At 38.6% G+C, this 9,614-nt stretch overlaps 1 pseudogene; it reads right to left on the bottom strand.

Annotated features, from left to right (window-relative positions):
• Window positions 1-304: 304 nt before the first annotated feature.
• LOC149155261 (E3 ubiquitin-protein ligase PUB23 pseudogene) lies at window positions 305-1,558 on the bottom strand (annotated as a pseudogene).
• Between the last annotated feature and the right edge of the window lie 8,056 nt (window positions 1,559-9,614).

Below are 9,614 nucleotides of genomic sequence, written 5' to 3'. Positions count from 1 at the left end.
CGAATAAATTATCTGAGCAGTCCACGAGAGAGTCCACCAGATAAAATATACCAGCATCTTCTATGAATTTGTAATGAGGGAAAAACCAATGTGCAAACTTGCACGCTCATAATATTTAATTTTAGTATTTACAATGCTCATACATATCGAATCATTATGAGCCGGCTATGTTATATCGGATCTGTATGGGCCGGCTAAGTTTTTCAATTTTTTTAAAGTAACACTATTAAATCCGACGAACTTCATAAAAATTACATAAGGAGTCATCTTTTTGTTTCACCGCGTCGCCTTATTACATCAAATTTCAAAACTGTGCATGATAAGTTCTGATTAGGTACGGAAGACAAGGGGAGACTCTAAAAGTATTTGCATGCAATTTCAATACCTCCTTCGCCTTCTGCTTCGTTTTCTCTGCGCAACTGAGTTGTTGAAGAATACACAGTTTAGACACACCTCCACACTGAAGCATCTCCCGAAGAATCGACGCAGTTGAAGAATATATGCAAAGCGACCAAAGAATTCGAACTGCTTTCTGAGTGGCAATTTCTGAAACCCTAATAATCTTGTTGGAGACGACAGCAATGCCCATCGCGTGATCAGCCATGGCAGCCCTTCCTTCTGCATAATCCACTAGCATGTCGAGCAGATCTAATATATTTTCACACCTTGGCTTCTCGGCCTCTGGAAGTAATTCAATCAGACAAAATACTGTGCCTGCCTCTACAGCCATTAATCTGTTATTTCTGGACCTTTTACATATTGTTATGAGGACAACCAAGGCAGACATGATCGCCTGATGGCAGGATTCACCTTTTATGATCTGTAGGAGACCTTGGAAAATATTAATCTTTTGCCTGCCGATAAATTCCCAATCAGATATCCAAGTGGAAGCCTTCAGCAATAAAACGACCGCGTGAAGTCTAGCTTCAGTGTTTCCCTTATGCAAGACCAAGGCCATGCACCTAATGCACGCTGCATCTGACAAAGATCTCGCAGTTTCCTGGGTCATAGGAAGCAGATACAATATACCCAAAGTTTCTTCACAGGCCCTGAACTTTTCATTCTCATTCTCCGCACAGCAAGACGAATTGATCAGAGATGCAAGAACAATACTCGAACCGGCCGCCGCCATGCACCGTCTGTTTCCCTCGCTCTCCCGCGCAATGGACCGCAATTTTTTCAATGCACTGATGCCTTCGACTGCTGGAGATCTGAGTGCAGCTTGAAGTAACATGGAGATTTGATGAGAGTCGACGGGCGGCCTGGGAGTGGGGATTTGTTCTACGCCCTTGGAGCTGTTTGCAACGCACCATCCTTTAATGAGGCGACGCAGCATGTGGTTGGGAGTTAAATCGAAATTCTCTAGCGGCTGCATGGTCGCAGGACATGTTTTCTTGTTGCACGAAAAAATCCAGTGCTCTATGCTTTCTCGATCATATGTCATCCCGGTGCAAACAGTTACGGGGTCTCTCATAAGCTCCATCGATATGGGGCACCTGAAGTATGAAGGCACCTCCACCTCCGAACAATCATGTGGTGAGTTATTGAAGCTTGACATAGTAACGTTGGTATCAATACAGCGAGATAACTAGTTAATCAGATCGACGAGATTTCAGTTATTAAATAAGGAGACGCTGTAAGGCTTGAATGCCGACCTGAGCTATTCTCGAACTCACATAATTGAAGCTTACCGTCTATGAATACGTAGTCTCTCTTGCTGCACAATTGTTAATGTCAACGCACTCGCTCTCTCAAGGTTAGGTTTTACAGTCAACTGTCAGGCCGTCAATTGCTGTAGTCAGCAATTCCACTGTACGAACGTTCCAATTAGCAGATTGTTTCAGCTTTCAACGCAAACACTAATGGCCGTAATATTTTGAACCAGTCCGTAAGCCACTGTACCACACATATGAGACTATTGACTTTTGAAAATCTAGAAAGATGGAAACAGCGGCAAAGTCATCATTAAAAGCCCATCCTATCGCAATGCAGCGTTTAAAACGATTAAAGGGCCGAGATATTCGAGCTTCGACTAAATCTCTATTTATGAGTAGGAGAGAAGCATAAGATTGATTTAAAAGTCAATCTTTGTACGGCCACGTTTATCTACTGGTATACTAGGCTATTTGTAATTGTCACCCAAAAAGTAAGTTAAATGTGGAAAACTGAACATTTCAATGTTCATGCACTTTAATTTTGGTTTAATTGATTTTTTCCAAGTTATAATTCAATTCCATTGCTACGAATATTGACGGTTACGTATATCGGTTGGTAGAGTACTTTTATGGATTACTTAAAATGTAGTTAAATGTGGGATATTTTTGGGAACTTTTTTTAATGTAAAATTACTCCATCTTTCAGTTTTAACTTTATGCAGTAGTCTCATTGTTTAATTGTTTTATTTTTTGAATACATTTTTGTGATTTTTTCATTTTCTTTAAATTTTAATAAAATTTTGTTGGAATTATTAGTTTGATTTGCATAGTACTAGTATTTCAGAGATTTTATGGCATTGAAATTATTTAGACTTTTAAAAAAACATTTTAAATCAAAATACGTGCTTTGACTTAAAAAGTATTTCATGGAATTCTAAACAAATTGTTTAAAAGATATAATAATTAAACCATATATAATTTTGTTAGATGAATACAAATTTTGGTAAAACTATTTAATACAATTTTAATCTCAAAACATATTATAATTAAACAATAGACAGTTTTATTTTTTCAATATATTTTTTGGTAAAAAAATTTAATACAGTTTGCTTTCTTGAGATATTTTTTATAAATTTGTTTAATTTAAAATGTAGTAGTATAAGAAAACCAAATGATATAATGAGTTGGGTTGTCCTATACGAAATGGATGAGATGTTCTTTACTCATAAATTAAACAAGAGGGATTGCTGGGCATCAAGTCCTTGTTATGAATCTTGAATAGGATAGCCAACATTGCCTCACAGCCAACCTAAGTTTTAGGAGCTTGCATATAAGTAAAAAGGGGTGTGTAGTTGTGATAGTTTTAGTTTATATAAGAAAAATAATCAAACTAAATTTTTGATTTGAGACGCTTGGTAAGGATACTCTGTTCATATGTTGGAGTAAACAACCCGCTTGTATATTGATTGCTATTGGATTTAGCTAGTTGAATGTAACATGGGATATATTAATGGTCTTGAACATGGAAATTGATGGTGCGAGAGTAGAGAATGTTTTGGATGCTATTTCTTTCAAACATAACAAGAATTCTATCACACATAACAAGAATTCTATACCAGGTTACATGAAGATCAATAATGGACGGAAATGCTTTACACAAGACCACAGAGTGAGAGAGAGAGCCTTCACTTACCTTCTTAATTGTGCCCTCCTATCGCACCTATATTCATTTTCGTTCAGTTACATCTAGTCTAAGTTCTTCTTCCAACTATCGATGAGAGAAAGCTTGGACGTATAGCAAGATGAAATAAAAGGTCTCACATATAGGAATGGTATATGAAATGAAACATTGGAAACACAACTCTTGGTCCTTCGAACTGCTAAAGTGGCTAATTGCAAAAGTGGTTAGTCTGTGATCTTCCTCATCTCTTGTAAGTGTGAAAGCACTGTCTGACCTTAACTATTCCAAAAGGCACCATTATAAGGATCACTCGTGCTTTTCCCACTTCATATAGTTTTAGACTACTTTGACTTATCAATTATTTATGGAAAGGTCCATCTTACACTCAAACATGTATCTCATTATATATGAGTATCTAGTTACAAATATTTTGTCAAAGGATGTTAATAAACTCTGATCAATTTGATTCATCAATTGAATGGCTTGGCATAAATGGCTTGGAGTTCCTATAGGTTGTCTGTGGAGTGAAGATTGTCTTAAGTTGTATTGAAAGAGGTGGAGTGAATATCGTCTAGTCTCACTATCTAGCAGCCTTAGAGTGAAAGCCTTTTTCTTTGGAGTATAACTTCCATGGAAACAAGCCTTAGCTGTATTGAAAGAGGTGGAGTGAAGATCGCCTTATTAAGCTGTATAGACAAAACTACTAAACACAAGTCTCAGAGAGGAGTCAAATGAACTCTTAAAAATATATGAATTTGATTTTATAGATTGATTCTCAAATAGATCCATATCAATTCTTACTAGCCTTTGTGCAAGCCACTTAGCCAGTCTTGCTACTTTCTTGCTTGGTCCAGCAAAGAAACAAACCGTCTTCAGATACTAGCTTATTAGTCCAAGCAGTTAGTTCCATAGAAACTCTCTTTCTTTGTCCAAGTTTGGCCCAATCCATTAAAAGGAAGTTGAATTGATCCCTTAGGAAGAGAAACAAGTTGGCCATCCATTACAAAGTTTTCCCCTGATCCACACTTGTTCCCGAATAGAAACAAAAAGAGGTATTGTGGAGCTTGACCCGAAGATAAGCATCATCTAACTACACCCAATGTCGACTTGGGAAAGATACAAAGCTAGAAGATGCTCTAGCTTATGTTTATGATTATCATGATGTTGATCCTCTTGCTTGATCCTTATCCATCATTTAGCACTAGATATGTTAATAAAAACTAAGAAAACATAACAAATACTAAGAAAACGTTTGTGAGACAGCCCCCTCTTGTGAAATATAACAACTGAGAATCAAAGGTAATGAAGGCTCATACAATGCATAAATAACAACACAACTACTAAATCTGGATGGTGTTTCCATCTTGATATGGGTTCACAAAATGAGTAAGTAGCCTTGAACCTGAAGTTTTGTTGTTTGATAGTTACAAAGCTAGAGGTGAATATGTAATAGAAAATTTCTAAGCTTGGGCATGAAAAGTTGGTATTCATCAGTTCTTGCGAAACCGATGACCTTGACGGAAAAATACTCAACTACAGGTCAGTAGTTAGTCGAGCTGCAGGAAGAACTGTAGTAGTTGGGATGCATTCACACACAGATTTATTTAGTAGTTGAAGCAAACCAACATTGCCACAGGTCAAAAGTAGTGGAAATTATGTTTATAAAATGTATAGCAAAAGAAACACTCTTGTCATGTCTATAAAATGTAGAGCAATGATCTCCAAGTGGGGATGGTTGGATGCTAGTGTTTGCATGTATGGGAGGTGTAATTCAATATGGCATGGAAGAGTAGGGAGCATGACTAACAATGACTTGATCGGAAAAAGGCATGTCCAAGACACCCCAATCTTCGTGGCGAGTAGACCAGATCACTTTTTCTCTTTTCTTCTCCCCTTATTTGAAAGGGTAGCACTGTCGCATGACCATGCACACAACTTTAACAACCTCATCATTTCTTGACACGGTATCCCTACTAGAAATTTAAGCCAGACATCGTCCAAGATGCAAGTAACTACTTGAGCCCATTCTTCAGTCAGACATCATCCAAGATGCAAGTAACTACTCAAGCCCTTGAGCCCATTCTTATGAGGCTCTGAAGATTGGACCATGTGATAAAGACCCTACTACCTCTCAGCCAGACAGAGCATTACAAATTCAAAATCCATTGAGTAAACCCCCTACCAATTCATAAAGCTCTAGTTGTATTTTCTAGGCGTACATGCTCATAGTCTATGGGATAAAGTGTACAGATAGGGTGTTTGAGTGGTAACCGCTATAAGATAGGCTGTACAGAGAGAAGGGTGATCAATGATAGGTACAATCTAATATCCAGGCAAAGCAGTCTCATTACCTCGTGGCCAAATAAGTGTATGACCCTCCGGCTTGAGGGAGCAATGCCACATGTCATAATAATGCCATAGGTCATAATAGAGTGTGTACAGAGAGTTATAGTGGATGTAAAATTCTTTACCAAATACACTCACCATGTCACCACCAGCAACGTTGTGGGGGAAATATCGTTAATGGCATCGATGAGCATTTCTTCACGCTAACTAAAGCCAGCAATGTTGCTTTCTAATTAAAGTACGTTGTTCCACTGGACGCCCGATTGGTTATGGGTATGGTCAGTCAGCTTGTGAAAGAGAAAGACCATCCCCTCGTCTTCGAACTCCTTAAAACCATTGTCTTCAAGCTCCTTAAAACCCTCATACAACCTGGAAATTATTCCAATATTTTCGTCATGAGTTTTAGCGATGGACATTGGGGTTCTCAGTATCAAGAACTGGCACTGGATGTGAAGTTTGTGGGGCCATGGAGCTCAGCTCAGCTAGGAGATTTTTATAATGCCTTGGATATATTTGTAAGTCTGATGCAGAGAGCCTAGGGTCTCAATCACATGCTCATGGAGGCCATGCAGTGCGGGAAGACACTGTTGGTGTCACATTTTGGCAACATTAAGAAGAGCATGGTGGTGAGTGGGGATTTTAGGTACACATTTAGTCTCAGGCTCAAATCCCTCTGCATCGCCCTCCACGTCGCATTGGTGAGACTTATTGAGGATGGCATGTATGAAAGAGTTTCGTTGTATATTTCCAGGGGAATGCCACCAAATTCGATTTGTGAAATACCCTCTTCCACTTCTTCCTTCTCATGAATAGTTGCTCATGAAATGGTATTGATCCATGCTACCTCTCTTTTCCCATGAAATTAACATACAAATTTTGTAGCCATTTTCCTCTTTAAGATATACTATTATTCCATTTTGTGCTTCCAATTCAGATCATTCAAATTCACAGAGTATTCAAACCATTGATTACAGGGAGAGTGATTTACGATCATATGCAATTAAATTGTAATGAGATATTCACTCTGTACTTTGAGTTATTATTCTTCACCTGCAATCTCTTTTTCATCCGAAGAAGGTGCAACAATCAATGGTGTTCTTGTTTTTCCACGTCTTCTTGTTTTCTTTTGGTGTGGGGCGCTAACTAGAAAAACAATGAGAATTGTATGACACCTGTTAGCCATGCATGTAGAGAAGAAACCCAACAGTGACAAGCAGACAAGAGGTGGCAGGCATAGATGTAGTAAGCAGACTAAAAACAGACAAGTGGTGGAAAATGTTTTCGGAGTAATGCTATTATTAGAGCCATAGTTTCCTAGCATAAAATTATTGAGAAGTAATGCTAAGTGAAAGTAGCATTACTTCATTTCAGTTTCAAATTTTCCTTCATTACCTATAATTATCCTAGATTTTGCCTTAGTATGCCTCAGTATGAGGCTAAATAAGACGATGATTACTTTGATTGGTTAAAAAAGAAAAATAATGTCATTATTATAAAAGAAGTTTGGGTGGAGGGAAAAAAGATTTATTAGTTTTTGTGTTCAACTAATATACATTGGATAAATCGATTACTATAGTCCCTGCAGCCTTGAAGGGGTAGGGACTAATAAAATAAAATTAAAATTTCATTTATATCTCTAACAATAAAATAAGTTAAAAGTGAACCTTATTTTCATATTATGAAAAACCCACATACTATTCCAATGCAAATTGAATGAGGAATTTAGGAGTGATTTTCCAATGCAAATTGAATGAGGAATTTAGCAGTGGATAGTTCGACGAAGTTATTCATGCCCCATCCTAATCCCATTTGAATATTGTAATAATGCGAATCAGTGAGATATAGTAAGGCCCCTCCACCACACCCTCCCTCCTGTGCGGAAACATAAAAAAAATCCCAAGGCCTCAAATGATTAATGGTTTTAGGAACAATGGATCATGGCCGAGCAGTTTCATCATCATCAGGGATGATAGAGTAATCAGACAATACAGGTGGCAATGGAAGGCCAATGTGATGCAATGTTCTAGAAGATGAGATTGTTGTGGGCGATCCAAAGGCCCCAGCTAATGAGGAGCGAGAGGTTCTGAAGCTTTGTTGGAACAACGCTTGACCACCATGTTGACCAGGCCTCCTTGATAGTAATACCCTGCCACCTGATCGGAGATGGAACCATTGATAAGATCGATTTACAGAGTTCTTGTGTGGCCTGGCAATCAATAAATAGGTGGGTAACAAATTCATTGTTGCTTTTGCAAAGACAACACCAAAATGGGTCGTGTTGTGCTCGTTTGAGAAGGTTATCTCTTGTGGGAATTTTGTTTTTAACTATGGTCCACATGAGAAGTTTGTTCCTGGGGGGTGCTTTGAGCTTCCACAAGTGCTTCCACTAGGACTCGATGGCTTATGGTCGACAAGCTTCGGCTAGCACAAGGTAGCCTTCCTTAGGAGTGTATTTCCCAGCTTTCGAGAGCGCCCATATTATCTCATCTTCACCTTAACCTAACTGGATATGAGGTTTAGTAAGAGAAACAATATATGCATTGCATTGATGTGTCCATTGTTGTGGAATGTTCAGTCTATGGACCGATTTCCATGCTTGCTGAAATAACGTGGTATGCTCGGGATCCGCTATGTGGTTGATATGGGTAATGTTTGCTGCTCTGAGAAAGTTTATGAGCCCAACTGGTAGCCTGTGGGCATTACCGCAACTAATCGATGGGTCTTGTCCAATCCTCATAGCCATTCCAAATTGAATTTTCCAAGTAATACCAGCTCTAATGATGTCCAACGATTTAATTACAACCTTCCATATGATTGATATCCCTATGGGGTATCATTTTCGTTGTCTTAGCCAGTCCATCAAATTAAGAGGGGTGTTGTATTTTGAAGCAACCACCCTTGCCCATAGGCTATTTGAAGTAATGAGTTTCAATCCAGGTTTAGCTTCTAGAGCTGAGGAGAAATCCTCTAACTCCTTTATACCCCATCCATCCTACCTCTTCGGCATATTGAGTACCTCCCACTTGACCCATGCAAATATTTTGCCTATCTATTTACCCTTCCAAAGGAATCTACAACATAAGGCCTGTATCCCGGAGAGTATACCCCTAGTAATCCATGCCAATGACATCCAATAGAATGGAGTAGCCTCCAGAATAGCTTTAATGAGAGTGAGTCTGCCTTCCTTGGATAGGTATTTGTAATACCAAATGTTGAGTCTTTTCTCCATATTGGCAATAAGCCATGTCCAATCTGCAATTTTGTATCCCATAGGCTTCAATTTGTAACCCAAGTATCGAATGCAATCCTCCAATCTTAGAAGGGTGAACTGGAATCTTTGTAGTGAAAAATGCATCTCATATAGGGAACATCCAGCCACTGATAAGGTGGAGTTGTTGCAGTTTACAATCATGCCAGTGGCCGATTGGAATAAACAGAAATTATTCTTCATATTGGCCAAATCCCCAATACTTACATTGAGAAATATCAACCATTAGAATCATACCTTTCATTTTATTGGAATGCAATGAGTGCAATACCTCGTGTGTTGTTCCCACTACCTCATGGATCTGTCGATCTTGTAGAAAGGCGAATTACTCCTGAGATATATGGGTGGATAGAATCAGCCTCATTTGATTGGCTATGATTTTAGCCATGATCTTATAGATGCAGTTGCATAATGAGATAGGTCTATAGTCGTCAAAGGTGGACAGATTGTTGGACTTTGGAATGAGTGTGATGAATGTAGAGTTGAAAGGTTCATACATCTTGCCATTGATTCTAGTTTATTCAATTACCTTGACGAGGTCTACACCAAGAGTCTCAAAAAAAGCTAGATAGAACTCAACCAACCATCCGTCCGACCCTGGGCTCTTGTCTTTCTTGAACCATTTCAGAGTGGTTTCCAATTCTCCTAGGGTGACTTCCTTAGT

Source organism: Pinus tabuliformis, chromosome 9, assembly GCF_031772625.1.
Source record: "Pinus tabuliformis cultivar Carrire ecotype Pingquan chromosome 9, CPIR1, whole genome shotgun sequence".
NCBI lineage: Eukaryota > Viridiplantae > Streptophyta > Pinopsida > Pinales > Pinaceae > Pinus > Pinus tabuliformis.
This window is presented reverse-complemented; position numbering and strand designations above follow the sequence as displayed.